This window comes from Somniosus microcephalus, chromosome 1 (genome assembly GCF_052327205.1).
Source record: "Somniosus microcephalus isolate GS21.2 chromosome 1, FLI_Smic_1.0, whole genome shotgun sequence".
NCBI classification, from domain to species: domain Eukaryota; kingdom Metazoa; phylum Chordata; class Chondrichthyes; order Squaliformes; family Somniosidae; genus Somniosus; species Somniosus microcephalus.
In genome coordinates this window covers 13,349,872-13,374,378 of record NC_140987.1, presented here as the reverse complement: position 1 = coordinate 13,374,378, position 24,507 = coordinate 13,349,872, and the positions used below count along the sequence as shown (strand labels likewise).

At 46.5% G+C, this 24,507-nt stretch overlaps 1 protein-coding gene across 2 annotated transcripts in view; it reads left to right on the top strand.

The window, feature by feature from the left end:
• Positions 1 to 24,507, top strand: part of lifra (LIF receptor subunit alpha a) — a 229,468-nt gene that overhangs the window by 74,829 nt on the left and 130,132 nt on the right. The window lies entirely within an intron of this gene.

Here is a 24,507-nt window from a genome sequence, read left to right as displayed (position 1 = left end):
TCCATGTGAAGTGTTGGCTTTAGATCCTGTTGTGGGTAGCTTACTGTACTCCGCTGTTGAAGTTTTCGGCATCTTTTTTTAAAAACTGCCGATTCAGACCAGTATAGCTGAATTGAATAAATGTTAGGTGGCTTAAATCCACAGACGACAGCTGTGCTTTTAAATTCTGAGACACAATTCTGTATTTTTGTCTTTACGATTTAGTTTTGTGTTGGCTTCTTGAATTCTAATTTGCAGTTACGTCTCAGTGTGAAATTCAGATTGTCCAATTTACTGACTGACGTGGAGTTGGTGTTGGATGATACAGGGAAGCAGGTACACAACTACCTTCAGTGAAGTAATCAGCATTGGTAGCACGAAACAGATCAGGTGAACTCTGGGCTCAATACTACAAGGACATTGGAAGAAGATTCGTAAACAAGAAAAAGTCCAAGATAAAGCCACAATATTGCTGTAAATTAACAACAATGGACAGGCCGGTACAGGCATGATGGTCCGAATGGCCTCCTTCTGTGCTGTATGATTCTATGTGGGAATGAAGGATAACAGCAACTTGCATTTATATAGTGCCTTTAACGTAGTAAAACGTCCCAAGGCGCTTCACAGGAGCGTTATCAAACAAATTTGACTGAGCCTCCTTTTATAAAAAAAAAAATAGTAGGACAGGGGACCAAAAGCTTAGTCACAAAGGTAAGTTTTACGGAGTATCTTAAAGGAAGAGAGAGAGAGGTGGAGAGGGTTAGGAGGGAATTCCAGAGCTTAGGGCTCGGGCAGCTGAAAGCACGGCCGCCAATGGTGGGGCGTAGGAAATCGGGGATGTGCAAGATGCCAGAATTGGAGAAGAGCAGAGATCTCGGAGGGTTGTAGGGCTGCAAGAGGTTAGAGATCGGGATGAGACCAAGCAGGGATTTGAAAACAAGGATGAGAATTTTAAAATCGAGCCCTGGATTAGCAATTTAAAATGTTATTTCTTTTTACTGGCGGCAAGTAATGCAACCATTTCAAACTGCCACGTGGCACTATTAATACGGTCTCTAATGTGATTGTCAGCGCTGTGCATCAGGTGTGGGTGACTTGCATTAACTGGCACTGAGGACTGCTGTGTGCCTCCACTTAGGACTCAGCTCAGTATAATGTGGTGGGGAGCTGCCTGTGTGCTAACCTCAAGGCCAAACTTGGACAATACCTCCTTCCCTGTGACCTCCACCACCGAGGACAAGAGCAGCACTGTCGTAGGAACACCACCACCTCCAGGTTCCCCTTGAAGTCGCACACCATCCTGATTTGGACATATATCATTGTTTCTTCATTGTTGCTGGGTCAGTAGCCAGGAATTCTCTACCTAACACGATTGTGGTGGCACCATTACTGCAGTGGTTCAAGGAGAAGGCTCACCACCACCTCAGAGCATCGAGGGAGAGTGATGAATGCGATCTTGCCAAGATTGCCCATATCTTGAACAATTGTTTCAATGTTTTAGCATTCAATTCAATTCAATTCAGATTGCTTTATTGGCATGACAAGGTACAGAGAAAACACATGGACATGGCAGCAGTGCAGATTGCAGCTTTGAGATAAATGCATGACTTTGTATTTGGGAAGTCAGTGAACTGCCAAAGCACCGAAAAAAACATTTATGGTTGAACACATAAACGCAGATCTATCCATACAGTGTATAAACAGATATATCCCTGAGTGTATAAATATACACTCATATAATATGTATATACTCTTAGATTTAATGGTTGTCCCTCTGCTTATGGCAAGCTGTAACATAGTTTGCCGCTAAGGTTCCCCTAATAGGTATGGGAGTTGTTGGTTGTCATTCAAATTTTTGAATTCAGAGCATATTTTTATGAATTTTGGGTAGAAATTCCCCCTTATACCCTGATATTTTCCACAAGCTGTGAGGAAGTGCATCTCTGTCTCCACCACTCCCTGACTGCAGTGAGAGCATATCCTGTCCTCGCTTGGCAGCCTGGTCTGTCTGTGTCTGCCTTTTTCGATAGCCAGGCTATGCTCACTAAGTCTGTACATAGTCAAGGTTTTTCTCAATTTGCTATCTTTTACCGTGGTCAGGTATTCAGCCATGTTGTATTGTCTGCTTAGGGCAATATAGCTTGAGCTTCGTGCTCATATAAAATGGGTGCTGGCAGTCGGCTGCCTCGGCCGTGTTTATTCCTGTTCCTGAAAGGGGAGTCTGCTTGATGGTGCATCAAGTAGTCAACCCAGCAGTTTCATTATTTTGTCGTGTCCATGGGTATCATTGCTGCAGCTATTCATGTCTTAAAGCTTCATCCCATTGGCCACCTGTGAATGTTAGCCAAGGGAACTGTAACTGAGCTCTGCCTAAACAAAACCCATGGGCTTGGCCATCCTCCTCCTCCTGGTTCTGGCGGAGGAAGGATAGAATCAGAGGAGTGCTGTAGTACAGGTCGGCCTAAGATGATTAGAGATCGATTAGTCAACAACGCCATTATTGTATTGTGCGACTAGCACGATGGTAGAAAGCGAACTAGATGGACCATGATTTTTTTCTCGTCTAGCAATTCCTTTGTTCCTATTGCAACCCGACAACCTCATCCTGCAAAGGGCCGTTGCCATGGAAGAGATGGAGAAGAGAGCCTTCCTCAATCAGTGGCAGAAAGGTATCCTGGTGGTCAGCGACTCCTGCGAGTCTGTAATAAAAAAAAGAAAATGCTGGAAATACTCAGCACTCAGGCAGCATCTGTGGAGAGAGAAACAGAGTTAACGCTTCAGGTCGATGACCTGCTGAGTATTTCCAGCATTTTCTTTTTTTATTTCAGATTTCCAGCATCCGCAGTATATTGCTTTTGTATCCTGTGAGTCTGTGTTGGTTTTGTGCTTGCTGTTTATTCCTTGACTCATTTCACAGGCTACAGAGAAAACACATGGACATGGCAGCAGTGCAGATTGCAGCTTTGAGATAAATGCATGACTTTGTATTTGGGAAGTCAGTGAACTGTTAAGAACATAAGAAATAGGAGCAGGAGTAGGCCATATGGCCCCTCGAGCCTGCTCCTGCCATTCAATAGATCATGGCTGATCATCGACATCAACTCCACTTTCCTGCCCGATCCTCATATCCCTTGATTCCCCTAGAGTCCAAAAATCTATCTATCTCAGCCTTGAATATACTCAACGACTCAGCATCCGCAGCCAGGCAGAGAATTTCAAAGATTCACAACTCTCTGAGTGAAGAAATTTCTCCTCATCTCAGTCCTAGACACTCCAGCCAGGGGAAACAACCTCTCAGCATCTACCCTGTCAATCTCCTTCAGAATCTTGTATGTTTCAATGAGATCACCTCACATTCTTTGAAACTCCAGAGAGTATAGGCCCATTCTACACAATCTCTCATCATAGGACAGCCCTCTCATCCCAGGAATCAATCTAGCGAACCTTAGTTGCACCGCCTCCAAGGCAAGTATATCCTTCCTTAGATAAGGAGACCAAAACTGTGCACAGTGCTCCAGGTGTGGTCTCACCAAGGCCCTGTACAATTGTAGCAAGACTTCCTTACTCTTATACTCCAACCCCCTTCCAATAAAGGCCAACATGCCATTTGCCTTCCTTATTGCTTGCTGTACCTGCATGCTAGCTTTCGGTGTTTCTTGCACGAGGACACCCAAATCTCTCTGAACACCAACATTTGAAAGTTTCTCACCATTTAAAAAATATTCTGTTTTTCTATTCTTCCTACCAAAGTGAATAACCTCACATTTCCCTACATTATACTCCATCTGCCACCTTACTGCCCACTCACTCAGTCTATCTATATCCCTTTGCAGACTCTGTGTTCTCCTCACAGCTTACTGTCCCACCTAGTTTTGTATCGTCAGCAAACTTGGATACATTACACTTGGTCACTTCATACAAAAACAGATTATCTGGTCATTATCACATTGCTGTTTGTGGGAGTTTGCTGTGCACAAATTGGCTGCCGCATTTTCCATATTACAACAGTGACTCCACTTCCAAAAAAGAAGTACTTCATTGGCTGTAAAGCGCTTTGAGACGTCCGGTGGCTGTGAAAGGCGCTATATAAATGCAAGTCTTTCTTTCTTTCATCTAGATCATTAGTATAGATTAAATAGCTGAGGCCCCAGCACTGATCCTTGCGGTATCCCGCTAGTTACAGCCTGCCAACCTGAATAAGACCCGTTTATCCCTACTCTCTTTTTTCCGTTACCTAATCCTCTATCCATGCTACTTTTTTTTAAATTCGTTTTTATGGGATGTGGGCATCGCTGGCAAGGCCAGCATCTATTGCCCATCCCTAATTGCCCTTGAGAAGTTGGCAGTGAGCCGCCTTCTTGAACTGCTGCAGTCCGTGTGGTGAAGGTGTTAACCCCTCGCTTCTGTGAGGAGGATCTACCCCTAACTTGGGGTATCAGGGTTTGCTGCTTTAGGAGACTAAACACGCCGGTCAGTCTATTGTCACTTTCTCAGTAATACACAAAGTCAGAAACTGTAAAATAAGTAAAGTTTTATTCCGGTAACCGGTACTGGACTTCACTCTGAGAAACCCCTTGTGATTGCACACAAGGAAGTCTCCTCTAGAGTGCGCCCCTAGACTCACGGGGCTACAATATTTATACATTTTCATAAATTGCAAGTCATCATGAGAATACAGAAAACTAGGCGATCACACGCTACACAAGTCATTTGTTTCTTTTTACAGAGTTCTGTTTAAAATTCACTTTAGCTTTCAACAAAATTCAGCCCTGAGACTGTCTCTACTCTGTTCTATAAACATTCTGTTTCGTCCTTTCTTATCTATGTGTATTGCATTCCCACAGTCCTGTATCAGCTTTTTACATTTAAACCATTCACTGTATGTCAAGTTGTCCATCATGCTTTGCGAATCATTGGTAAGGCAGTATGGGATTAATCCAGCTTAACAAAGGTACTCCCACAGTGCTGTTAGGTAGGGAGTTCCAGGATTTTGACCCAGCGACGATGAAGGATCGGCGATATGCTTCTAAGTCAGGATGCTGTGTGACTTGGAGGGGAGCTTGAAGATGGTGGTGTTCCCATGCGCCTGCTGCCCTTGCCCTTCTAGGTGGAAGAGGTTGCGGGTTTGGGAGGTGCTGCCGAAGAAGCCTTGACGAGTTGCTGCAGTAGATGCAGCCACTATATTACCCCCAACCCCATGAGCCTTTATGTTGTGTAATAACCTTTTAAGTGGCACGTTATCGAATGCCTTTTGGAAATCCAAATATACTACATCCACTGGTTCCCCTTTATCTACCTTGCTAGTTACATCCTCAAAAAACTAATAAATTTGTCAAACGCAATTTCCTTTTCATAAAACCATGTTGACTCTGCCTAACCATGTTATGATTTTCTAAGTGCCCCGATACCACTTGCTTCACAATGGATTCCAGCATTTTCCCGATGACTGATGTCAGGCTAACTGACCTGTAGTTCCCTGTTTTCTCTCTTCCCTCCTTACTTGAATAGCGGTGTTGCAGTTGCTAGAATGTGATGCATTTCCCCACTTAGAATGCTCTACCAAGCTTGTAGTGAAGTGCTGGTAAGATTTATGGCAAGGCAGAATTGTAAAACTGAGCAATGTGGGGCAGCGCACTTAGAAACATAGAAACATAGAAGATAGGAGCAGGAGTAGGCCATTCGGCCCTTCGAGCCTGCTCCGCCATTCAATGAGATCATGGCTGATCATCCAAATTCAGTACCCTGTCCCTGCCTTCTCCCCATATCCCTTGATCCTTTAGCCTTAAGAAATATATCCAACTCTTTTTTGAATATATTTAATGAACTGGCCTCCACTGCCCTCTGGCAGAGAATTCCACAGGTTCACCACTCTCTGGGTGAAGAAATTCCTCCTCATTTCAGTCCTAAATGGCTTACCCCTTATCCTTAGACTATGACCCCTGGTTCTGGACTCCCCGGCCATCAGAAACATCCTTCCTGCATCTAGTCTGTCCAGGCCTGACAGAATTTTATAGGTTTCGATGAGATCCCCTCTCAATCTTTTAAACTCCAGTGAGTATAATCCCAATCGACACAATCTCTCCTCATACGTCATTCCTGCCATCCCAGGTATCAGCCTGGCAACTTGTCCGAGACCAGCAAATTCCTTCCTCGTGTGCTGGCAGCCATCACTTTTTCTGCTATCTTTGTGCAAGCTGATCCTGTCCTGCTCTTTAGAGTGTGAGCTATTCCCCTTTGTCAGTGTTTCCTGATACCTTTGACTCTCTCTGCTTTATTTCGGTGTTCCCCACCATTATAAATATTAAAAGCAGTGAGGACAATGCTTCTCTAAAATGAGATCACTGTTGAAGCTTACAAAGAAAGCACACGAACTAAGCATTTTAAATGCTTGGCAGAAAATATGCATTGCTCATTATCAAGCTGTGGGGATTTCCAGCTTGACTAAAAATTCATTTGCTGTAGTCAAATACAGAGCTTTTAAACATTCAAACTCATAATGTCATGTTTGAAGTACTTTGTTTCCTTAACTTTGGATTCCAGTTAAATACTAACTGCTGGAGCTGGATCACAGCCTGAACTAGCTACATTTTCTTTGCAATATTAAAGAGACCTTCATGTAGAAAGAACTTGCATTTATATATTGCGCCTTACACATCCTCGGGACGTCCCAAAGTGCTTCACAGCCAATGAAGTACTTTTTGAAGAGTAGTCACTGCTGTAATGTTGGGAAATGCGACAGCCAATCTGCGCACAGCAAGGACTCTCAAACAGCAATGAGATAAATGATCAGATAATCTTTTTAGTGATTTGGTTGAGGGATAAGTGTTGGCAATAGTAGGGTGGATAGAGGATTGGTTAACGGACAGAAAACAGAGAGTAGGGCTAAACGGATCTTTTTCAGGCTGGTGGAGTGCCGCAAGTGTTATGTTCATTAATGACTAGACATTCTTATTATGAACACAGCTAGCTTCTAGCTAGTCATTTATTCAGTACTTGTTCTCTAGGTACAGTATCTGTAGAGATGCAGCATGTGTGCTCCTGTGTGCAGGCTGCCATCTTGACTGTTGCCTTGTGGGTAGCCTAGTGCCTCATGGGTAATGTAGTCTTAATATCTATACAGCTGGGTAGTGTAGTCTTATATACATACAGCTATATACAGCTCTACGGCTCCACCTAGTGTCCACTATAGAATGACGTTATTGATCACTACAGCAAGGATCAGTGCTTGGGCCTCAGCTATTTACAATCCATATTAATGACCTAGATGAAGGGACCGAGTGTAATGTGTCCAAGTTTGCTGATGATACAAAGCTAGGTGGGACAGTAAGCTGTGAGGAGAACACAGAGTCTGCAAAGGGATATAGATAGACTGAGTGAGTGGGCAGTAAGGTGGCAGATGGAGTATAATGTAGGGAAATGTGAGGTTATTCACTTTGGTAGGAAGAATAGAAAAACAGAATATTTTTTAAATGGTGAGAAACTTTCAAATGTTGGTGTTCAGAGAGATTTGGGTGTCCTCTTGCAAGAAACACAGAAAGCTAGCATGCAGGTAGAGCAAGCAATGAGGAAGGCAAATAGCATGTTGGCCTTTATTGCAAGGGGGTTGGAGTATAAGAGTAAGGAAGTCTTGCTACAATTGTACAGGGCCTTGGTGAGACCACACCTGGAGTTCTGTGCACAGTTTTGGTCTCCTTATCTAAGGAAGGATATACTTGCCTTGGAGGCGGTGCAACGAAGGTTCACTAGATTGATTCCTGGGATGGGAGGGCTGTCCTATGATGAGAGATTGAGTAGAATGGGCCTATACTCTCTGGAGTTTAGAAGAATGTGAGGTAATCTCATTGAATCATACAAGATTGTGAAGGGGATTGACAGGGTAAATGCTGAGAGGTTGTTTCCCCTGGCTGGAGTATCTAGAACTAGGGGGCATAGTCTCAGGATAAGGGGTCGGCCATTTAAGACTGAGATGAGGAATTTCTTCACTCAGAGGGTTGTGAATCTTTGGAACTATCTACCCCAGAGGGCTGTGAATGCTGAGTCTGAGTATATTCAAGGCTGAGGTAGATAGATTTTTGGACTCTAGGGGAATCGAGGGATATGGAGATCCGGCGGGAAAGTGGAGTTGAGTTCGATGATCAGCCATGATCTTATTGAATGGCGGAGCTGGCTTGAGGGGCTGTATGGCCTACTCCTGCTCCTGTTTCTTATGTTGTTATGTTCTTATGTACCGTTTAAGCTGCACAGTCTGGAGTTCCCTCGCAGGCTGCTTGCCGGCTTTACAATAGGAAAAACTGTGCATGCGCAGGAATTTGAATGGGCCGCGCAGCCCATTAAAGGGGCTGCTCGGCCCCCCAAAAATTGAAGGGAACATTGCTGGCAGCCACTTCAAAATTATACTGTTCATGTTTCGAGCTAGTTACGTGGATGAATCCAGTCACTTCTGCTGCAAGCTCCCCTGCAGTTGCTAATGTAGGTAATGTTTAATCAATTATGTTAATTATTGAAGGATTAGGAATACAATCCTCCAAGGAAAGAGTAACGTTTGATACTGTTGGCTGTATTTTACATGCTTCAGTGCCTGTTCACTCATTACAATAAAAAAAACTTAAGGGCCTCGAAATTCAGTTGTTAGCGCCTTAAGAGGCTGAGAAGTGGGGCGCGAAGCGGCTAGCGCCCGGGCACGGCGCGATCTGCGCCTCTCGCGAACTTCAGCCAAGAATTAGTGGCGGCGCAAAACCGCAGTGCCCGCTCAACTGCGCGCGCAGATCCTGACGTCATTTCATGGTGCAACGCCCTTGGTGCGCCTTGAACCGGAACTTCAGTGATGCCCCCCTTCTGTGCGCCTGGCGCCCCCAGCGACTGGTTGAGTGGAACGGTTCCCAGTCGCTGTGGGGCTGGGGGGGCGCTAGTTAAAGGGGGCTCTCCTGCATTCTTTGTGGCAGCCATTTTGTTCCACTCCTTCTGTCTGAGAGAGAGACAGATTTGGAGAGAGCCAAAGGGAGGGAGCTTTCTGCTTTGACTTAGCGCTCGCACAGGTACTTCTGGCTTCAGGCCAGAGCTTTGCAGTTGGATTTATCTTTCAGTGCCATAACCTTGAGTTGCCACATATAATGGGGGCTGCAATGGGTGGAAACGTTGGGTTTCTGAATTGCATTGAAAGGGCTCAGAGACGCCGAGAGAGAGTGCCAATCATGGCCAGACGGAGAAGGGCCAACAGGCGTCGGCACAGGAGGCCTTACCCACCCAGGGTATAACACCAGCAGTTCTCATACCTCAGCATGTCTGAGGAGCAGTGTATTCGGAGGCTGCAATTCAGAAGGGAGGTGGTCACAGATCTGCCACCTGCTTCAGAGAGATCTGCAGCCACAGCTGAGGAGCAGGACGTCTCTGTCGGTGGCAGTGAAGGTGACAGTGGCTCTCAACTTCTGTGCCACCGGCTCCTTCCAATCCGCTACTGAGGACATTGCCAATAGCTCCCAGTTCGTGGTGCATTGTTGCATTCGCCAGGCGACAAATGCCCTCTTCAGAAGGAGACGTCAGTACATTTCCTTCCCCATGACCCTGGACAAGCAGCAAGAGTGTGCAATGGGATTTGCAAGAATAGCGGGCTTCCCCATGGTCCAGGATGCCATTGACTGCCCGCATGTGGCTTTGCGGGTGCCTCTAGAGAATGTCGAGGATTACCGCAACCGGAAGGGCTACCATTCGCTGAACGTGCAGTTGGTGTGTGACCACAGGCAGCTGATACTAGCTGTCAATGCCCGCTTTCCAGGCAGCAGCCACGACGCCTTCATCTTGCGCCAGACTTCTGTGGCAGACATTTTCGAAGCCCCAGCTCACCCAGGAGGCTGGCTTCTCGGGGACAAGGGCTATCCTTTGTGCACCTGGCTGATGACCCCGCTCTGTGCGCCCAGCACCCCTGCTGAAGAACAATACAATGACAGCCATCAAGCGACCAGGAACATCATTGAGCACACAATTGGCGTGCTGAAGCAATGGTTCCGCTGTCTGGACCATTCCGGGGGAGCCCTACAGTACTCGCCTGAGCGAGTCTCCCATTTCATTGTAGTATGCTGCACAACCTGGCTATCCTCAGGACTCAGCCACTGCCAGCAGACATTGGAGGACCACCAGAGGAGGAGCACCAAGATGGGAGGGAGGCACAAAGTGCAAGGGCCGTCCGTCGGCGGCTTATTGCAAGTCGGTTCTAGGCCCCCTCTCGGGGAACAGCTTGTGCCATTGAAAGAACATAAATGGAGCTGCTCTGCAAACCCTGAGCTGGTCAAGGCAACAAATAGTTCAAAGTGCAAACATGGACAGTCTGAATAAAGACAATTTTTTATTTTACAAACTCTGTGCCCTTCCCGCATGACAAACAAAAACAGAGAAACCCCCCAAAAAACAGTCAGACATATAACTGGCTCTCACAACCTGGAGCAAATCAACAAAACAGTTAAACAAAAATGACCATGATCCTCGGCCTTCATAAAAAATTCAACACAACATTCTCGGCCTTCATAAAAAAACTCCACACCACCTACTTTTTGGCCTGCAAGGGTGATCTGCCTCGCTTGTGCGATTGGCCCCTCGCTTGGGCGATTGGCCCCTTCCTGGCCTGCAGCTCCTCCTCAATGGGACCCCAGTGGCTGCAGCAAGGCTGGGGGAAGGCTGCTGAGGGTCACACAGTGAGTCGGCAGATGCCCTTTGGGGACGGCCTGGACCAGCTCTGGGCCTGGAGGGCCTGGCTGTTGACTGCTCCAACTCTGCTTGGGCGGCAGCAGTCTGTCCTACAGGTGGCAGCTGCAGTGGAGGAGTACATAACATAAGAAATAGGAGCAGGAATAGGCCAATCGGCCCCTCGAGCCTGCTCCGCCATTCAATAAGATCATGGCTGATCTGATCCTAACCGCCAATCCACTATCACAGAACCATCTCCTGAATCTAACAGAATTAGACACACGAAATAGGAGCAGGATCAGGCTACACGGCCCCTGAGTGACAGTGTTGGCAGCAGGAATGCTGCCAACCTGACAGAGCACAGGCACTCCCTGGTCGGCCGAGACACTGGCACTTGCACGGGCCAGCACTGAAGCATGCGCAGCAATCTGCTGAAGCACAGACTGCTGGGCTGCTGCGGCGCGGCGAGGGCCCCGGCAATTCCTGGCCGAACCAGCGAGGGTGGCAGCAGTTCGTGCCCGTGTGGCCCTGATCTGTGTCTGCATCAGACCAGCCAGTGAATGCATGGCACGACTAAGCACTTGGTTGGAAGCCGCATGTGATGCATTTAGGGTTAGTCCTGCTGACTCCTGGCCTGTGATGCAGCGACGTCCTGCAGACTCCTGGCCTATGCTGCCCTGAATTCCTGCACACTCCTTGCCAGTGACTCTATGGAGTCGGGCATCCTTGCCACTGCAGCTATGAGCTCAATGTGCCTGCGCTCAGCCTGGGCGCCCATTTCACCAAGGAGCCGCACCTCCTCTGCGCTCACTGTAGTAGGACTGGAGGCCGCACTCACCGTCTGGGGAGAAGGCCGCCGAGCTTCCCTACCCCTCCCGCGTTGCTGCAGCCCGCTGGGCCCTGGAGCTTCACCGTCATCAGACCCTTCCTCCCCTGCTCCCTTCCAGGGAAGACGTGTCCCCATCATGGCCATGGGCTGCCTCGGCTGAGGGTGGCACTGATGGTCCGGCTTCCTCTTCCTCCTCCTTGCCTTCCGAATCACTCACAGTGCCAGCTTGAGGGCCTGCCTCCTCACCTGGCGAATCAGCATCTGAAAGCAGGGAGGTACAAGAGTTGCTTTAGTGTGAGGACAGGGCGGCAGCGAGGGAGGCATGAGTGCTGCTATGCACTGCATTGGTTCGAGAGTGGCAAAGGATGCTGGTGTGAGGCACAAGTGGAAAGAGAGAGGTCAAAAAGGTGATGACCTTACCATTGCTGTCCAGAACGGGGTCGGCATCGCCAGTGGCGACGGGGCCAATCAGCCGGCCTCCCATAATCCGCTCCACTCGCTGCTCCAGGTCGGTGAGGTCTTTAAGTTCAGGACGGCCTCCCCCGGTCCGTAGCTGCTGCCTCCGATTGTGGGCCAGCTTGCCCAGCAAGAGAGAGGACGGACTCTGAGTACAGTGACAAGCCCTGATCTTGCCTGCACTGCCTCCCATGGTCGAATAGCCCCGACAGTGTGTAAAGTGGTGAATGTGCATGAGAGTTTCATGAGAGTCCCATAGGTGTTGGATGAGGGCTGGGCATTGGGGCTTTCAGGACCCTTTGGCCAGAAAGTGAGGTACACATGCAGGGATGAAGAGGATACTGGAAAGGGTACTCACCCTGACAACCCGAGTGAGGTCGTTGAACTTCTTTCGACATTGCGTGGGTGTCCTGGGCACCATGCTGCTGGAGGTCACTGCCACTTCCCTCCAAGCTTTCCTGTATTTGCTGGGCAGCGGCTTCCTGCCACTATCAGGGAAGAGGACAGGTCGCCTGCGCTCCACTGCGCCAACCAGAACCTTCAGGGCCCCCTCACTGAAGCGCTGCGCTCGCTCCCTGGCCTTCTCCATGGTCGTGGGCATTGAGTTGTTGAAGCAGGTCTGTCCAGGCCTAGATTCAGGGCTGCAGTGTGCAGGGCGTGGCTGCAAACCAAATCGACCCTCCCCCTTTAAGAGCTGACCGGTGCCAGCGTGTCTGCCTGCAATCGATAACTCGCCGCACCTGCGCTGCGCCCGCCCTCGGTGGTAGCGCCTCAGCTCGCCGGCTTAGCGCCTTATGATAGTCGTGCACCGCCTGCTTTAGCGCAGCAGCAACCTCTTGGGGCGATGTAACTCAATTTCGGCGAAGGTGGCGCTAAGTTGCGCCGGGCGCTAAATTTAGCGAACGCCCGGCTGTAGCGCCCCAAACGTGGCGATACTGAATTTCTAGGCCAAGGTGTCTAAGTGTGAAGGACCTGCCAAAGTACTGTAATTTGAAGGGTTGTGGGGCTGGAGGAGATTACAGAGATATGGAGGGACGAGGCCATGGAGGGATTTGAAAACAAGTATGAGAATTTTAAAATCGAGGCGTTGCTTAACCGGGAGCCAATGTAGGCCAGCAAACACAGAGGTGATGCGAGCACAGGACCACCTAATAACATATTCTTAAATGTTGACATGGTCTTTGCTTCAATCACTAACTAATTGCACAGGCTCAAAACCCTCTGTTTAAAAAAAAAAAAAAATTTTTTAAAATAATAATAATTCTCCTGCTCTCTGTCCTAAATCTGACATTTAATCTTATATCTATGTCCCAGTTGTCCTTGTGTTCAAATCCCTCCCTGTCCTCGCCTCTCCAAAATAGGTTGTGACTTGTACAGTGAAACAGCTTTTTAAAGTAATAATACCACAAAAAACACAAAAATAGTGGAACAATTTATACACATAGTTTACTAATCTGTATATTATGGTAATCCAAATTTTAATGTATACAACTGGAATATTTGCACAGGGATTATTCCTAAATCATTCCTAACCCATAACTGGTGCAATTGAAAGAATGCTGTAAACAAACATTTGATTAGTGGTAATTGGTCCTGGGGCCAATATTTATCCCTCAATTAACATCACTAAAAAAAATTATCTGGTCGTTGTCTGTTTGTGGGAGCTTGCTGTGCGCAAATTGGCTGCCGCGTTTCCTATATTACAACAGTGACTACACTTCAAAAAGTACTGCAATGGCTGTAAAGTGCTTTGGAACGTCCGGTGGTCGTGAAAGGCACTGTATAAATGCAAGTTTTTCTTTTTCTTCAAAATTTGCTCTTCATGTGTTACTACAGGTTTTTCTTTAAAATAGGAATTTTCTGGTTCAACAGAACGACTCTACATTCTCGAGAGCTGTATCCACACACAGCAGGAAGAGTCCGTGCAACGTTCAGATTACAAAAAGCTCCATTACTTGTTTTCCCAAGGAGTACATTTCACAAACCAAAAATGCAAGCTTATAATGGGGAACAAAGAAATGGAAGACCAATTACATACATACAGTACTTTGTTTCTGTCTTCACAAAGGAGGACACAAATAACCTCCCAGAGATGTCGGGGAACATAGAGTCTAATGAGAGGGAGGAATTGAATGAAATCGGTGTTTGTAGGGAAATGGTGTTAGGAAAATTGACGGGATTGAAGGCCGATAAATCCCCAGGGCCTGATAATCTACATCCCACGGTACTTAAGGAAGTGGCCCTAGAAATAGTAGATGCATTGCTGGTCATCTTCCAAAATTCTATAGACTCTGGAACAGTTCCCATGGATTGGAGGGTAGCTAATGTTACCCCACTATTTAAAAAGGGTGGTAGAGAGAAAACAGGGAATTATAGACCAGTAAGTCTGACATCGGTAGTGGGGAAAATGCTAGAGTCCATTATAAAAGATGTAATAGCAGAGCACTTGGAAAACAGTGACCGGATCGGACAAAGTCAACATGGATTTACAAAATGCTTGACTAATCTACTGGAATTTTTTGAGGATGTAACTGGTAGAATAGATAAGGGAGAACCAGTGGATGTGGTGTATTTGGACTTTCAGAAGGCTTTTGATAAGAGATTAGCGTGCAAAGTTAAAGCACATGGGATTGGGGGTAAGGTACTGTCTTGGATAGAGAACTGGTTGGCAGACAGGAAGCAGAGAGTTGGAATAAATGGGTCTTTTTCCGAGTGGCAGGCAGTGACTAGTGGAGTACCGCAAGGATCGGTGCTGGGACCCCAGCTATTCACAATATATATAAATGATCTAGACGAGGGAACTAGATATAATATCTCCAAGTTTACAGATGACACAAAGCTGGGTGGGCGTGTGTGCTGTGAGGAGGATGCAGAGAAACTCCAGTATGATTTGGACAGGTTGGGTGATTGGGCAGATGCATGGCAAATGCAGTATAATGTGGATAAATGCGAGGTTATCCACTTTGGTGGCAAAAACAGGAAGGCAGATTATTATCTGAACAGCAATAGATTGGGAGAAGGGGAAGTGCAACGAGACCTGGGTGTCCTTGTGCACCAGTCGCTGAAGGTAAGCATGCAGGTGCAGCAGGCGGTTAAGAAGGCAAATGGTATGTTGGCCTTCATAGCGAGAGGGTTTGAGTACAGGAACAAGGATGTCTTGCTGCAGTTGTACAGGGCCCCTTGGTGAGACCACACCTTGAGTATTGTGTGCAGTTTTGGTCGCCTTATCTGAGGAAGGATGTTCTAGCCATGGAGAGAGTGCAGCGAAGATTCACCAGACTGATACCTGGGATGGCAGGAATGATGTATGAGGAGAGATTGGGTCGATTGGGCTTATATTCGCTAGAGTTTAGAAGAATGAGAGGGGATCTCATTGAAATTTATAAAATTCTAACAGGACTAGACAGACTAGATGCAGGAAGGATGTTCCCAATGGCAGGGGAGTCCAGAACCAGGGGTCACAGTCTAAGGATAAGGGGTAAGCCATTTAGGACTGAGATGAGGAGGAATTTCTTCACCCAGAGAGTGGTGAACCTGTGGAATTCTCTACCACAGAAGGCAGTTGAGGCCAATTCATTAAATATATTCAAGAAAGAGTTAGATATATTTCTTAAGGCTAAAGGGATCAAGGGATATGGGGAGAAGGCAGAGACAGGGTACTGAATTTGGATGATCAGCCATGATCTCATTGAATGGCGGAACAGGCTCGAGGGGCCGAATGGCCTACTCCTGCTCCTATCTTCTATGTTTCTATGATTCCAATGGTCTGTAGCTAAGCCATTGCAGGACACGTTTCTGGTCCGATTGTTAGTTGATCTCAGCTCGGGTGGCAGTATCAGTGTCCTTGGGATAGGAAATGGAGCATTATTCAGGGTTCCCACTCCTGATCACTATCGCACTTCACTCTCTTCTCACCCCCACCACCCTACCCCTGCCGACTCGATAGCACATGCCAAGTGTGGACGGGATCGGGCTCGGTTGTGATGACTGCCATGGTTGAATGGCCTGCCAGTCGTGATTGTTTAGGCTCGAACATGAAGAAGGGTCACTTGAGCGAGGTTGCCCGTAGAAACATGCTATTCCTTCCCCTCTCCCGATTCTGGGCTGTGCACCTCCTATGCGCAGTTGAATGACCCATGTCCAAGACTCTGCAAATTATCCACTGTTCAGTCAGTTGTTACAAAGTCATAGAATGGTTCCAGCACAGAAGGAGGCCATTCGGCCCGTCAAGCCCGTGCCGGCTCTCTGCAAGAGCACTTCAGCTAGTCCCGCTCCCCCACCCTTACCTCATAGCCCTGCAATTTATTTTCCTTCAGGTACTTATCCAATTCCCTTTTGAAAGCCATGATTGAATCTGCCTCCATCACCCTCTCAGGCAGTGCATTCCAGATCCTAACCACTCGCTGCATTAAAAAGATTTTCCTCATGTTGCCTTTGGTTCTTCTGCCAATCACCTTAAATCTGTGTCCTCTGGTTCTCGACCCTTCCGCCAATGGGAACAGTTTCTCTCTCTCTACTCTGTCCAGACCCCTCATGATTTTGAACACCTCTATCAAATGTAACAATGTATTATAATGGATCTATGAAGTGCAGCAGACTGGGTGGGGGGACAGATTTGAACAGTACCTGACTCCCTTTACTGCAATAAGCCATTCATTAACAGCATTTGTTGATTCTTGCATAGAGAGGTCATTTTATTGTAGTGCATCAGTGTTGACATGCATACCAAGGCAAATTACTGCAGGTGCACTATCCCTTATCCGAAAGCCTTGGGACCAGCTGAGTTTCGGTTTTCGGAATTTTTCGGATTTCAGAAGTTATTATTATAAGACTGGGAAATTTGTATTTAATATAAATTTTAAAAGTTCAGGCTACCTCTTGCGACTGTTCCGTGTCTCATTCCCCTTCCTGCTTCTCTGGAAAGCCGGATATCGGCTGACTCCTACTAAGCTGGCCCGCAAATCAGGTCGGGTGGGGGGGGGTGGGGGGGAAGGGGAGAAAAGAATATCGGACGGGCCGCGGTTCGGGTCGGGTCGGGAGAAAAGAATATCGGACGGGTCGGGGGTCAGGTCGGGCGGGGGGGGGGGAGAAAAGAATATCCCGCGGGTCGGGTCGGGGGGAGAAAAGAATATCGGACGGGCTGCCGCAGCTATCGGACGGGCCGCTGTATTGTTGGGTTCACTCTCCCGGTACCTCCTTCACACTGCCTGGCTCGGCCTGCAATCTCCTACCCAGGAGGGAACTCTGTGACCCTCTGCCCTGCTCAGCATAAGTCGTGCGCACGACTTACGCTGAACGAAAAAACTTTCGGTTTTTAGAGGTTTTCGGTTTTCGGAAGTTCGGATAAAGGATAGTCTACCTGTACTTATAAGAGCAGTGATTGCTATGCCCAGTGATTTTCTGCAACATGTAGACAATGCTTCATTTAGAGTGACGTTCACTAGGGCCAGCACAGGCACGATGGGCCGAATGGCCTGTTTCTGTGGTGTAAGTTTCTCTGATCCAAACATGTTTAAAGTTTCCAAGGAACAACCTTCAGACTAAGTTTTTTTCCCCTCCTCCACACTTCTACGGAATATAATCTTTGCTCATTTGTCTGTCTGTCTGATGCTTTGAGTTTTTCATTTTTCAAGACATTTTGGTACAAAAATATAAATTAAAATTTCCCACCATATAATCCTTTTTAATTAAAAATGAGTCCTGTGCTTGAACAATTTGCTGTTGTTCCTTCGCTTTATAAGGTAGAAATTGCAATTGGCATGTTCTCATCCGAAAACTAAACTTTGAATGCTGGCATTCAGCTGTCCATGTGAATGGTTTAACCCCTGCCTTGATCGAATGGAGAGAAGAATTTGGGATGAGCACATGAAGCTGTTCTCCTGGAACAGAGCCAGTTGCAATTTCTACCCTTCTGTTCTCAACACTCCATCTTGATGCAGCACAGGCAATTCCAGGCATGGTTTACCTGGCTCAGTTGACTGGGACCATCTCACTCAGTGCAAGATGATGTAATAGTGACAAATAGCATTGTTTCTTTGGCCTTGTGTAACTCTTTGCTCTAGAACATTGTCGGACAGATGGAATGGCGGCTCGCACAGACGCAGCGGCTTTGCTTCTCCCAGGACGGTGCTATTTACGTTAATGTTAATGTTATTTGTACTGGACTCATGGGAGCTTGCAAGATCACATTTCGTTGTACTTGTGCATTGTACAATGACAATAAAGTTGAATTATTATTATTATTATTATAAGAAGAGCAGGAGTCGGCCATTCGGCCCCTCGAGCCTGTTCTGCCATTCAATAAGATCATGGCTGATCTTCGACCTCATCTCCACTTTCCTGCACTAGCCCCATATCCCTTGATTACCTTAGTATTCAAAAACCTATCGATCTCTGTCTTGAATATACCCAACGACTGAGCCTCCACAGCCCTCTGGGGTAGAGAATTCCAAAGATTCACCACCCTTTGAGTGAAGGAATTTCTCTTCATCTCAGTCCTAAATGGCCGACCCCTTATTCTGAAACTGTAACCCCTAGGTCTAGACTCCCCAGCCAGGGGGAAACATCCTCCCTGCATCTACCCTGTCAAGCCTCTTAAGAATTTTATGTTTCAATGAGATCAGCTTTCATTCTTCTAAACTCTAGGGAATGTAGGCCTAGTCTCCTGTGCTATCAGTTCTGAATTGGTCCAGGCTTGAGTATGTCTTCCTTTTTTATAGCTGTGTTTGGGACCTGTCATACATCTTGTTGGGTTGTTAACGTGCTGGATGATACAGTGAAGATGTTTACTTTAAAGCAGTCATGGGCTTTCTTAAGATAGTGGTGTTTTATTTAGATCCATTAACTGAGTTGTTACTAATATCGTACGGTGTGTTTTCACCCTGTGTGCTTTATGTTTGCATGTTTATATTCTGCTTTGCTGCCTGTTCCTTGTCCTCTCCCTGATTTTTATGTGGCTTTTTTGTTTTCACACCAGAAAGCACGGTGGCATAGTGGTTAGCACTGTTGCCTCACAGCGCCAGGGACCCGGGTTCGAATCCGGCCTCGGGTGACTGTCTGTGTGGAGTTTGCACATTCTCCCCGTGTTTGCGTGGGTTTCCTCCGGGTGCTCCGGTTTCCTCCCACAGTCTAAAGATGTGCGGGTTAGGTTGATTGGCTATGATAAATTGACCCTTAGTGTTAGGGGGATTAAATACGTGGGGTTATGGGGATAGGGTGGGATATGTGTTGGTGTAGGGGTTACGGGGATCGGGTGGGATATGTGTCGGTGCAGGCTTGATGGGCCGAAATGGCCTCTATCTGCACTGTGGGGTTTCTGTGATTCTGTGAAAGTAACATGTCCAATGCAGGAGAAAGTGTACATGCGAGTGATTTATATCCCTCTAGTCTAACGGGGGCAAGGGAAGGTGTTCGGGTGACATGATATGCAGTTCTGTTATATATCTCGGTTGTCTTCCTGCTGAGCCTCCTGTTTATATCCAGGGGTGTATTTGTGAATATGTCTTTTTAAAGCAACTGCATGCACAATTAGTGCAAAGCCACTGCTGATCTTCACTGGTGTGAGAGTGCATCGCTGGCCTGTGCGGGCAATTGGTCTGTGAGCAGAGCCAAAATGCTGGACCCAGCTGGAGTACTGCCGACAGCAAGGGGCATTGAGTCAAACTCCCAAGCATGCTTTAGATGTATCCAGTGACACTGGTGTCTGATTTATCTTCGAGAGTTGCCTTTGATGGTGCTAAATAGAGTAATAAGCCACAGGAGTGAAGTTGAGTATCCGTCAGATGAATGTTGAGTTGGGCTCCTGCCATACTTCCAATCTGGGGTGTATTTTAAAATATATAATTTGAATTTTGTGGGCTGCCTTTACTTATGTTTGGTGCTGTGAATGAGAATGCTGACCGCTATCTCCTTGTCATTAATCCATTAAGACAATAATGCAGATAGACTAGTGGTTTTGATGCTGTTACTGCAGGATCATCTGGAATTATTAGTAACTTAAGACCAGGAAATTCTGACATCCATTTTACAGCTTGCAGAAGAGGAGGTGGAAAAATGATCAGTTTTACAAATTGGGATTTATCTCATTTGTACAGTTGCGATCAATGCATAAGTCACACATCTGAAACATAATTGCATACTAGGATGGCATAAATATTGACTTCTACGTGCAAAAGCATTCAAATACATTTTAGGAACAGGAGACCACCATTCAGCTCCTCGAGCCTGTTCCGCTATTCATTTAGATCATGGCCGATCTGTATCTTAACTCTCTCTACCCGCCTTGGTTCTGTGACCCTTAATACTCTTACCCAACAAATATCTATCTATCAAGCTCAAATTGTAAATGTTCAATTTACCCCCAGCCTTAACAGTTTTTTTTTGGTGGGGGGGGAAGAGTTCCAGATTGCCACTACCCTTTGTGTGAAGAATTCTGTAATCTAATCTTCATCAAGTATCTATAACCCAGTTCAAATTATTTTACAACATGGTGCGATCCACTTCTACTTTATACCAATCTATAATATATAAAAAATCTTGTATGCAGCACTTCCTGCCAACTTCTTCCTTTTATAAATGCAGGCATAGAAATTTATAATGGAAATAAAATAAGGACAGAATGTACGATTTCAAATTGAATCATAGAAATTTACGTCACAGAAGGAGGCCATTCGGCCCATCATGTCCGTAGCCTTGCAGGTTACCGCACTTCAAGGGCATATCCAAGTACGTTTTAATTCCCATGAGGGTTTCTGCCTCTGCCACCCTTTCAGGCAGTGCATCCCAGATCCCCACTGCCCTCTGGGTGAAAAAAATTCTCCTCAACTCTCCTCTAATCCTTCTACCAATTACTTTAAATCTAGTGATTGACCTCTCTGCTAAGGGATTTTTTTTAAGGACTGAGTTATATTCATGCTGCCCTGATCCAACTATCTCTGCCCTCTAACCCAGCTTCACGTGAAGGCTACACTTGGTCTTGAATCTGGTGTGCAGTACCACGGGAGATCAGCTTGTTTGTATGAGAAAGGTTTGACCCAATGTGAACGGTTTGTCCTGTAGTAATGAAAGTGGTGCAGCCTTCATTTGTACTTGCTGCTCCCCAGTGGTATATTGCGTAACACCTGGTGTAGTAATAGGTCATAGAGAACAGCATGTCCGAGGTCAGTTCCCAGTCACAGCCGGGAGGCAACCATTGGCTTTCGTGCTGGGCTAGGGTGAGGGGAAATAAATCGACCAGTGTTCTCGTTCCTAATCACTTGCTCCTGGGAAGCGCTTGTGGTTAATGTTTGGCCAGGACAGGATTGGGCTCGGCTGTGATGCTGTCCACAGTTGAATTACCCACTGACGCTCAGTGTCTAGGCTCACACTTGAAGAATGGGCACTTGGGCGAGGTACAGTAGGATTGACTAACCTCTGGAGCTGTACCCCAATGAGAGTCCGCACCATCAGGAGAGGAGGGAGAAAATTGAGGTGGGCAGGGGAATGGTGCACCTTGTGTATCAGATTCTGTAGATACTTGGTGATAGATTTTACTGAACTAGGATAATTTATCTTCTTTTCAATAGTACCCTTATGTATTTGGTTACAGTACCCCTATTGAGATACTATATCACCTGTACTAAAGACCACGTCCCCATCTCCCCAGTCCTCAACTCCGAGGCTCAGAGAAACTAATTTTAAGATTTTTGTCCTCATTTTCAGATCCCTTCATAGCCTCGCCCCTCCTCCAGCTCACATGTCCCTGCAAACACCCTCCACTGGTATATTTTCCATTCCCTCATTCTCTCTCCTCTTCACTATCATTAGCGGTTCTTCAGCCACTATCTCGGTGCCTGAAAGCATGTCAGCTAGATTTCCTACCTTCAAAAGGTTCATAAAGACCCTTCTCGGAACCATGGTTTCACCCCTTCATGATAGACTAGAGAAGCTGGGCTTGTTCTTAGAGTCGAGAAGGTTAAGGGGAGATTTACTAGAGGTGTTCAAATTTGCGAGGGGCTTTGATAGAATAAATAAGGAGTAACTTTTTCCACTGAAAGGAGGGTCGGTAATCGGAGGACACAGATTTCAGATGGAGAAGATGTTCCCAATTGTGGGTGAGACCAAAACTAGGGGTCATAATTATAAGATTGTCACTAATAAATCCAATTGGGAATTCAGGAGAAACTTTGTTACCCAGAGAGTGGTTAGAATGTGGAATGTGGCAGATACATTTAAGGGGAAGCTAGATAAGCACATGAAGAAAGGAATAGAAGGAGCTGCAGATAGGGTTACGTGGAAAGAAGTGGGAGGCTCCTGTGGTGCCTAAATGCTGGCATAGACAAGTTGTGTCGAATGGCCTGTTTCTGTGCTGTAGACTCTATGCACCAGAGGGGAGATGAAGAGAATTTTTTTTACGTAGTGAGTTGTGATCTGGAAAGCATTGACAAGGTTCCACACAAAAGATTACTGATCAAGATAAAAAAAATCACAGGATTGGGGGTAATATACTGGCATGGGTGGAAGATTGGCTATCTAACAGAAAACAAAGAGTTGGGATGAATGGTTCATTCTCGGGTTGGCAATCAGTAACTAGTGGTGTCCCGCAGGGATCAGTGCTGGGACCCCAACTCTTTACAATCTATATTAACGATTTGGAGGAAGGGACCGAGTGCAACATATCCAAGTTTGCCGACGATACAAAGATGGGAGGGAAAGCAGTGAGTGAGGAGGACATAAAAAACCTGCAAAAGGACATAGACAGGCTAAGTGAGTGGGCAGAGATTTGGCAGATGCAATATAATGTTGGAAAGTGTGAGGCTATGCACTTTGGCAGAAAAAATCAAAGAGCAAGTTATTATCTAAATGGAGAGAAAATGGAGAGAAACTGCAAAGTGCTACAGTACAAAGGGATCTGGGGGTCCTGGTACATGAAACACAGAAGTTTAGTGTGCAGGTGCAGCAGGTGATCAGGAAGGCCAATGGAATCTTGGCTTTTATTGCAAGGGGGATGGAGTATAAAAGCAGGGAAGTCTTGCTGCAGTTATACAAGGTATTGATGAGGCCACACCTGGAATACTGCGTGCAGTTTTGGTTTCCATATTTAAGAAAAGATATACTTGCTCTCGAGGCGGTTCAGAGAAGGTTCACTCGGTTGATTCCAGAGATGAGGGGGTTGACTTATGAGGAAAGGTTGAATAGGTTGGGACTCTACTCATTGGAGTTCAGAAGAATGAGAGGCGATCTTATCGAAACATATAAGATTGTGAGGGGGCTTGATCGGGTGGATGCGGGGAGGATGTTTCCACTGATGGGTGAGACTAGAACTAGGGGGCATAATCTTAGAATAAGGGGCTGCCCTTTCAAAACTGAGATGAGGAGAAACTTCTTCACTCAAGAGGGTAGTAAATCTATGGAATTTGCTACCCCAGAGAGCTGTGGAAGCTGCAACATTAAATACATTTAAAATGGAGATAGACATTGTCCTAGCAGATAAGGGAATTAGGGGTTACGGGGAGAGGGCAGGGAAGTGGACGTGAGTCTAGATTCAGATCAGCCATGATCCTATTGAATGGCGGAGCAGGCCTGAGGGGCCGTATGGCCTACTCCTGCTCCTATTTCTTATGTAAAGCACTGCCTGAAGGGGTGGTGGAAGCAGATTCAATAGTAACTTTCAAAAGGGAATTGAATAAATGCTTGAAAAGGGCTATGGGGAAAGAGCAGGGGAGTGGGACTAATTGGAGAGCTCGTTCAAAGAGCCGACACCGGCACGATGGGCTGAATGGCCTCCTGTGTTGTGATTCTGTTCGATGATATCTCTCCCCCCTCCCCTCCCCTTTCCCCTTGCCTGGTTTCCACGGCCCTGTTTGAGTAGCGCTACAGAACTGTAAATCTCTAATTGTTGAGCTATATTAAATGCAACACATTAAAAAAAAGCTCTCAACGTTGTCTAAGGAATCAAATTAATTTATTTGGCTGTTACAATATTTAAAATATCTGTTTTCGGTTGCTTCCACGATAATTCAGCACGGTGGCATAGTGGTTAGCACTGTTGCCTCACAGCGCCAGGGACCCGGGTTCGAATCCGGCCTCGGGCGACTGTCTGTGTGGAGTTTGCACATTCTCCCCGTGTTTGCGTGGGTTTCCTCCGGGTGCTCCGGTTTCCTCCCACAGTCCAAAGATGTGCGGGTTAGGTTGATTGGCTATGATAAATTGACCCTTAGTCATAGAGTCATAGAGTTTTACAGCACAGAAAGAGGCCTTTCGGCCCATCGTGTCTGCACCGCCCATCCACCCCTGTCCAGTCTAATCCCATTTTCCAGCATTTGGTCCATAGCCTTGTATGCAATGGCATTTCAAGTGCTCATCCAAATGCTTCTTGAATGTTGTGAGGGTTCCTGCCTCTACCACCCTTTTAGGCATTGAGTTCCACATTCCAACCACCCTCTGGGTGAAAAAGTTCCTCCTCAAATCCCCTCTAAATCTCCTGCCCCTTACCCTGAATCTATGCCCCCTTGTTATTGACCCCCCTACTAAGGGGAAAAGTTCCTCTTTATCTACCCTATCTATGCCCCTCATCATTTTGTACACCT